The sequence below is a fragment of the Saccopteryx bilineata genome, chromosome 2, assembly GCF_036850765.1.
Source record: "Saccopteryx bilineata isolate mSacBil1 chromosome 2, mSacBil1_pri_phased_curated, whole genome shotgun sequence".
Classification (NCBI taxonomy): Eukaryota; Metazoa; Chordata; class Mammalia; order Chiroptera; family Emballonuridae; genus Saccopteryx; species Saccopteryx bilineata.
In genome coordinates, this window is record NC_089491.1 from 335624423 (window position 1) to 335632908 (window position 8486).

Sequence of the window (8486 nt, forward strand, 5' to 3'; positions counted from 1 at the left end):
AAGTTCACACAGCTATTATGTACCTCAGTCAGCATTCAAACCCAGCAGCCTGACTCCTAAAATCACACTAAAATGATCCTCTTCAGCAGATGAATAGATGTGTGAATGGCCAGTGATATTCACTGTACTATAATTTTGCCTGCTGTGTTTCATAAACATGGTTAAGATGAAATATCTGCCCCTCCGAGCAACCTAGAACACACAGTGTGGATGAAGCTGACTACAAGTGTTTTTCTCAATTCAAGAAATTGTTGTTTCACCCACACAACAATTTCCTATGCTTGTCCAAACCCACACTTCCCTGTCTCCCCCCAGAAGCCCACCCAACTCAGCTAAAACTTGACACGGACTTAGCCTTACCATTTTCAGGTACTGAAACTTCCTTATGCAGTACAACACACACGAGCAGCAAACTATGCTTTGCATTTACATTAAACACACAGGATGATTCCTTTTGTCTCTGAATCCTTCACCTCTCCGGGTTAGCTTGCTTCATCTGCAACTCCAGAAATGCAGAATCAACCCCAGAGTTTCTGCCTCATCGCCCCCTAACTCTCCTTTTCACACTACCGAGGGTCTTCCAAACTGTCTTGATTAGTTGGTATTTTTAAGGGTTTTAATTCACTCTGCCAGGTAACTTGATTCACAAAACCCACGTGTATCCAACCCTATTCCTTCTGTTTTCGGTGGTACACACTCCGTTTGGGGGGAGGGGGTGCTTAAGTGCTTCGGATTACAGGAGAGGTATGGAGCTCAGGTGTCCTTCCTTGCTACAGAATGGGGAAGGCTGCTGCAGCCCTGATGGGACTCTCCGGGACAGGGCTGCAGAGCGGCGAAGATAAACAAGCCCGCCCAGATACGGACTGACGAACAGCGGCGGCGAGAGGGGGCTGGGATCTGGTGCGGAGGTTCCCATGACTTCACTAACCTCTGAAGCATTGTTCTCGCCCGTCACCAGGGCCTTTTGATAACATTTACGCACAGTGCACAGCCAGGGTTGTAAGATCCGCCTCAGTGCCGCGGGGAGACGGAGCGGAGCCCCCAGCGCCTGCGCAAGAGTGGCCGCAGGGGCTGAAGACCAAGTCCAACTGCCCACCTCCCACAATCACGAGTGGTTTTCCGAGAGGCCATGTGGGCATTCCCAAATTCTCAAATTGGAAAGAGTCCTGACAAGCTCAGGGGCTTGGATAAAATTTCATGTTCAGAGACTCCTCCCCCTTCCTAGCAGGGCTGGTTGGTGGACTTCCCTCTCTGTGCATGTCGCTTTGGCCTCCCCACCACACTCAAAGTACCGTGAAGCCATAGGCCACGTCTCTGTGCTCACTCTGACTCCTAGCCCGGTGCCTGGCCATAGTAGATGCTCAGTAAATACTGATTGAGTGAATGAATCAATCTGCAGAAATAATTTGAAGAGCAAAAAGCTATATTTCTATTCCTTGTTCTACCACCAACCAGCTTATGGTATTGGGACATTCTCAGAGTGTTAGTTTCCTTATCTTCAAAACATCTGGTTCCATCATTTAATAAGCCTGCTATGTGCACTTGCTTTGTGCCCATATAAACTGGACCCCAAGAGAACTGTAACAGGAAACTGGTCTTCAAAGAGTTCCCACTTAGGATGGGCTGAGCTATGTCCTGTTTCAGGTAATTAGGGACAGCCTGGGGCACGGAGTAGAGAACAGGGGGCTTACAGAGAGGAGTGAGAGAAATGAAGTTTTAAAGGAGAATGAATAGCTTTCTCTATTTTGCATCCCTGGTAACTAAGCACAAAGTTGCTCAGTGTATCAGTGTAGAGCAAATCAAGTTTTCTCCATAACAATAATGTTGCAGTTGGAGGTCACATTTTGATGCAAGACCTTGGCTGGAGATGTCATAAAAGCACAGAACTATAAACCTTTATAATCACTTATAATAATAAAATTAAGCTCCAAAGCATTTTACAAATGTTCATAAATGGTCCAATCACATTGATTATAGGAAGGGCCCCAATGAGCATACAAAAATACAGCATTGCTACCTAATAGATTTTTCTCTAGGACTGATACATTACTTATAATAAGTAAGCATTAAGTAAAAGATCAATTAATATTAATTTTCCCTGCTCATCATAGGTTTTTAAAAGGATCTTTGAGAATAATTTGAAGGTATTTTGAGATAAAATTTGGAGGCATTTGTTTTTTATTTTAATCTTAATTTTTATTATTTTAGAGAGAGAAGAAGTGGGGAGAGAAAGTGAGACAGATACATTGATCTGTTTCTGTATGTTCCCTGACCAGGGATTGAACCAGTAACCACTATGCTTTAGGAGAAAGCTCTAACCAACCAAGCCATCTGGAAGTATTTCTTGATTTAATAATTTAACAACCTTTGAGATACTTCTTAATCATCCAGAGTATATTAACAACTTTATCCAAGGCCCTGAGCATGTAGCTCAGTTGGTTAGAGCATCATCGCATCATCCTGATATGCCAATGTTGTGGGTGCCACCCTCCCACCCCGCCACCCCCCATCAGGGCACATGCAGGAAGGAGTCAACCAATGAATGCATAAATAGGTGGAACAACCATGTCTCTCTCTTGCTCCCTCTCTCCTCCCCCTCCTCTTCCTTTCTCTCTCTCAAATCAATAAATAAATGGGGGGAAAAATCTTATGTAGGAAAGTTTGAACCATTGCCTAATTCTTCTCCCAATAAATTTTCTTTAATGAGAACAGAGATGTTCAAAATCCCTCCTTTGATCTTAACATCGCCTTCAAAATGGCAGCTGCTTATTCAGATTGAAAATTTTTGAGCATAAACTTTGTGCTAGAAGCCAGGGATTGAAAAGAAAAAGGAATAAGATGTCTACCTGGCAGAACTCACGGGCAGTTATTGTTCACATTGGCAGCTACCTTTGTGAGGTTTTATTATGTGTCATGGTAAGCATTAGCTGCCCATTAGTTTATTTAATCTTCGTGTTAGAAAAAAGATATATATACTATAAAGATTTTATTTTATTGATTTTATGAGGGGATATGGAAAGTGAGAAATATCAATTCATAGTTTCTTGAGGATAGTTGTTCATTGCTTCTTGTTGCTTGTTGTATGTGCCTTGATCTGGCAAGCCCAAGGACTCGAACCTCAATTAGAGCCATGAAGACATGAAGACGCCCAAGTCACACAGCTGGGGCCAGGCTGGGTCTGCCTCCCAAGCTCACTCACTCTCTTTTTTGTTTGTTTGTTTTGTATTTTTCTGAAGTTGGAAACGGGGAGGCAGCCAGACAGACTCCCGCATGTGCCCGACCGGGATCCACCCAGCATGCCCACTAGGGGGCGATGCTCTGCCCATCTGGGGCATCGTTCTGTTGCAACCAGAGCCATTCTAGCACCTGAGGCGGAGACTATAGAGCCATCCTCAGTGCCCAGGCCAAGTTTGCTCCAATGGAGCCTTGGCTGCGGGAGGGGAAGAGAGAGACAGAGAGGAAGGAGAGGGGGAGGGGTGGAGAAGCAGATGGGCGCTTCTCCTTTGTGCCCTGGCCGGGAATCAAACCCGGGATTCCTGCCAGGCCGACGCTCTACCACTGAGCCAACCGGCCAGGGCCCCACTCACTCTCTTAATGCCACCTTGAGGATTGGAAGAAGCACTTTGGCAGAGGAGGATGGGGAGGAACAGCTACCTCTGTCCACAGGTGGTAATCTGGGAAGGCTTCTCAGAGGAAGAAATTTTTGCACGGGATTTCAATGGTGAAGTAGAAATTTGCCAGGGCCAGAAGGGTGGAGGTGGAAGGGCATGCTGGACAAAAGGATCAGCCTATAGGAGGTGAGAAGTGGCTCTACCTGAGGCAGTTGAGTTGATGACAGAAAGTTTATGTTGCTGATGGAAGTGGTGGCAGTTTTTGCCCTAAAAAGATTTCCTTGTAAAGCAAGGATTGAGTCCCCATATCTTTCCTCCCCCCTCTCCTACCTCTTTGGTATAGTTGAGGTGAAGATTCATTCCTAAGGACTGCCTCACCCGCCAGCCTTCCTAGGCCCCCTTCTTCTGCCCTTGAGGCCTCCGCCCTCCCCCTCCCCATGGCTGATCCCTCTGGCCCTCAGAGAGGCTTCAGAGCCCCCCGCCAACTTCAGAACTAAAGTCTGGGTCTGACTTAGAGATGGTTTCTATAAAGATTTGTTGGGCCCTGGCAGAGTTGCTCAGTAGGTTGGAGCATCATTCTAATACACCAGGGTTGTGAGTTCGATCCCTGGTCAGGGCACATACAGGAATCAACCAGTGGAACAACAAAGTGATGCTTCTCTCTCTCTCCCCCTTTCTCTCTCTCTACAACCAGTAATGAAAAAAAAGTTTGTTAAATGATCATAGCAAGAGTTTTCTAGCAGTGAAAGCAATTAAAAAAAAAAAAAGTCCCAAGAGGACCTATCACTGAGGGGGATCAATAGACACTATGGGGGGTCGGGGGGTTCAGGCTTGTTAGGTAATTAAGCTAAAACCCTTCAGTGCCTCCCAGGACTCTGAGCCTGGCTCTGTGCATAGTGGTCCCCCATCTCCATGAGACTTGGGTCGCTCAGAAGGAGGTCTTTACCCGTAAAAGAGTCCTGGAGCCCTCTGGCCAGGAAAGAGAGCATCACACACATCGCCTAGGTTCTAGAACAATGGGCCAGAGCTCTGTCAAGGGCAGAGTAGCACTGTGGGCAGAGTAACAAGGGCAGCCATCTCTGCAGGAACCTGGAGGGATGCTGTGCCTATGGAAAGTTAAGCCCTGGTGTGGGCATGGCCTTCCCAGAGCACCCCTTGGAGGGGGCAGAGTGTGGGTGGACTGGGGCATCCCCTAATCAGCACACAGGTGCCATTGGGCCAGAACCAGGCAGGAGGGCAGGATGTGGGTGGACAGACTGGAGAACTGTGTTCTTCTATAGCACCCTCCTGGCTCCAGGAGGGCGGAGCTCGGGGGGCCGGGAACCAGGAGAATACCGGCCAGTTTACAATCTGTGTAGCCCGTTTTTATTCCCGGGCTGGTTGTGTCTGAGAAAACAGAGAAGGGAATGTTCCTCAGATTAATAAATTATTCTTCCCCCCCTCCGGCTGAGGGGGTTGGATACCCTGGGGAAAGTCCTGGACTCCCAAATTAACCCTGGCAGATAACTCAGCTGTACCTGGCCTCAGTTAACCTGCTTACATGCAGGCAGTGCCATTTCAGGATTGGAGGACTCAGTGAAATACAGTATGTGGAAGTGCCCTGTGCATTTTGAAGTCTAAGCAAATGTTAATTATTATCTTTTGGGCTCTACCTCCTCGGAGTGCCTCTAGGTAGCTTCTAGAAGGTGGCTGAGACTTCCACATCTGTGAGACGGGGGAATATCTAATAATGCCCATTTCTGTCCTTCAGGGAGGGGGGAAGTGATGGGATGGGGCTCCAGGTAAGGGGGAAGGAAGCCATGAGGGAGGGGATACTGTGTTTGTAAGGAGCAGGAAGAGGGGCAGGAGTTTGTCAAACAAGCATGCAGGCCTGGCCAGTTTGCACTCTGCGCCTTAGCTCAGAAATAAACTCGGCCCTGGTCAGATAGCTCAGTTGGTTAGTGTTGTACTGATATGCAAAAGTTGTGGATTGGATCCCCGGTCAGAGCACATACAGAAACAGATGAATGTTTCTGCTTTTGTCTCTCTCTCCCCTTCTCTCTCTCTCTCCAAAATCAATTTTTTAAAAAAAAATTAAATACTTAAAAAAATAAACTTGGATGAGGCTGATTTTCAGTCTAGGTGAATTTAAATAGAAGGGAAGGTTATCTAGTTCAACAATAACTTACTAAATTTCTATTATTTCTCTGAAAGACATCATAGTAAAAGGTACAGTAGTATCTCATGGTTCCAGAACTCACCTTTCTGACAACTCATCTGGCTGGAACACAGTCAAACACTAGGAAGGAAAAAAAAGTCATTGATGAGTTGAAAATATTCCACAAGGCACATGCAGGCACTTGTATATTTGCTTTGGGTCTGTTAACTTTAAAAAAAATGTTTGTTGTGTTGATTTGAGAGAGAGAGAGAGAGAGAGAGAGAGAGAGGGAGGAAGGGAGAGAGAGAGACAGGAACATCAATTTACTGCTGTATGTGCCCTGACTGGGGATCGAACTGGCAACCTCTGTGCTTTGAGACAATGTCTCAACCAACCAAGCTACCCAGCCAGGGCTACCTTGATGACTTTTGTGTTGACATCACTGTATGACCACTTAGTACGAAGAGAATCACAGAACCACAGATCATGAGAATTAAAATGAACATTCCATATTGCCAGGCACACTTCTGAGCACCAGAGAGGTGAAGGAACCTGCTCAAAGATGCACACCCACCAGGCAGTGTGAGGATCGGCACCCAGCGCCCCTGCTCCTCCCTGACCTCAGATGCTCCCTACTGCTCACCAGGACTCCTGACCAAGACCCCGAGTGCCCAGGAAAACCTCAAATTCTGTTCTGTGTCTTCTCTCTGAGACATCAGGAACAGGAGTGATTCCTTTTAGAAAGATTTATACCATTGTGAATGATACCCCGAAGAAAAGACTGGGCACTTAAAGAGGTCCTCCGTGCACATTGCCCACAGACCCACATGCCCGCTATCTGGAAGCAAAGAAGGACCCTGAGGAAGCGACAGCCAAGGCTTTCCTATGGTGGGAGAAAGGGTCCCTTTCTCTAGGAGCAGCACATAATGGCTCTGAGGGTCAGGACAGGCAGATCCACTGACAGGCAAAGGCAGAGCAAGCCAGGAGGACCAGAAGGTAGTGCCAGCCAGAGGACCGATGGACGGGCGGCTGGGAGTCCCTGGAACGTGCCAGGGGACGAGGAACAGCTCGTCAGGTATATAAATACCAGACAGGCCTATTATTGGGTGCATACAGCCACATTATTTTAATTTGTCAATCCTGCCCCCGGTGGCAGGCACCCTGCCAGTCTGCCTTCCCACATCCTGCTCCTGACTCCGGGCCCACCCATTTCTATATTGAGGAGCTCCTCTCCATAAATAATGAACAGGAGTCAGGCACAAAAGAAAGGCCATTTGGAGCACCGGGGAAGGCTGTCACATGGGCCAACAAAGGGCAGGAAGTGCCGGGCGGTGGCCCCGTGTCAGTCCCCAGGCCCAGCTCACCTGGCTGGGCTGTGCAGCCTTTGTGCAAAAAAATGTCAGGCCCAAGTCCTGAACTTCCTGCCATTTGTCAGGCTGTGCCATGACCCAGGGTTCACCGAAACGCTGGCTGCTCCCAACAATACACACATACATCCTTTGGAAAAATTTTTGCTCTCTCTCCCATCCAGCGGCAAGAGCTTTGTACGGAAGTGGCTGGAGGGGTCCGGGGCTGAGCAGTGGAAAGTTTCCTGTGTCGTTCTGTCCTGAAGACGCCAGCTCAGACAAGGATGGGAGAGCGCAGAATGCAGGGTTGGGGACCGAGGCGCCGGGGTCTGCTCGGCTTCCGACTGGCTCAGAGCTGTGAGGCCACGGGGTGGGTGCTGGCTTCTGCGACCCATTCGTGTTCTGCTCCTGCCCGACGCTCCAGATGCCCCCGTCCCACCTGCCTCCTCGCAGCCTCCAGGGCTTCACCATTCAAAAGTAGGACACAATCGGTGTCAGGAATATCTGTGTGGTTACAGAGGAGCCTCGTGTCCCAGAGCCTAAAAGGACGGCAGTCTGGGCATGAGGTCGTTGCTGGGCCAGACGTGTCCCTCACTCCCAGGCTGGATCTTGTTTTATTTATTTTTTAAGTCTTAATATTTTTTTAGCTTATATTGATTTCAGAGAGAGAGGAAGGAAAGAGAGTAATATATAGAGAGAAACATTAATTTGTTGTTCCATTTTGTTATGCACTCACTCATTGTTTGAGTCTGGTGTGTGCCCTGACCAGGGAGCGAACCTGTGACCTTGGTGTACAAGGACGATGCTCTAACCATTTTGCAACCCAGCCAGGCCTCCCAGGCTGGGTCTTGTGAGAGGAGACTCGGGGTGGCTTTTCCAAGGGACACCAGAGACATCCAGCACTTGCTCTAGTCAGTTGAGACCTGTGCTTGCCAAGCAAAGGGACCTATAGGCAGTGGCTCCCAGACACTGGGCTGGGTGTTGCCAGTCTCCTTGGGAATGGATGGAAAAGAAAGACAAAGAATTGTCCAATTTGCTAAATTGATTCTATTGAAAGGACTGTCCTTTTATTCTGAGATTATGTTCTGAAATGCAGAATCAGGAACATGTGCTAAAGTTTTCTCCAAGGACTGGCTTTCATTCTGAGATTCTATTCTTCCTCCTTCCCTAGCGTTGCTTTCTTAGCATTAAAATGCGCTTTTGTTTATGACGTCACGGTAATGGAAAAATCTTATTTCTCAACGAGACAAAAAGTTAGCATTCCTAGGCCAGCCCTCCAAACAAAGAAAAAAACCCTAGTACTTGCAGTGAAGTTCGGAAAGTGTAGGAGCCACAGTCCTGGGGACATGCACAGAAGAAGCTGGAGACTGGTGTCCTCAAGGAGCTTATGAC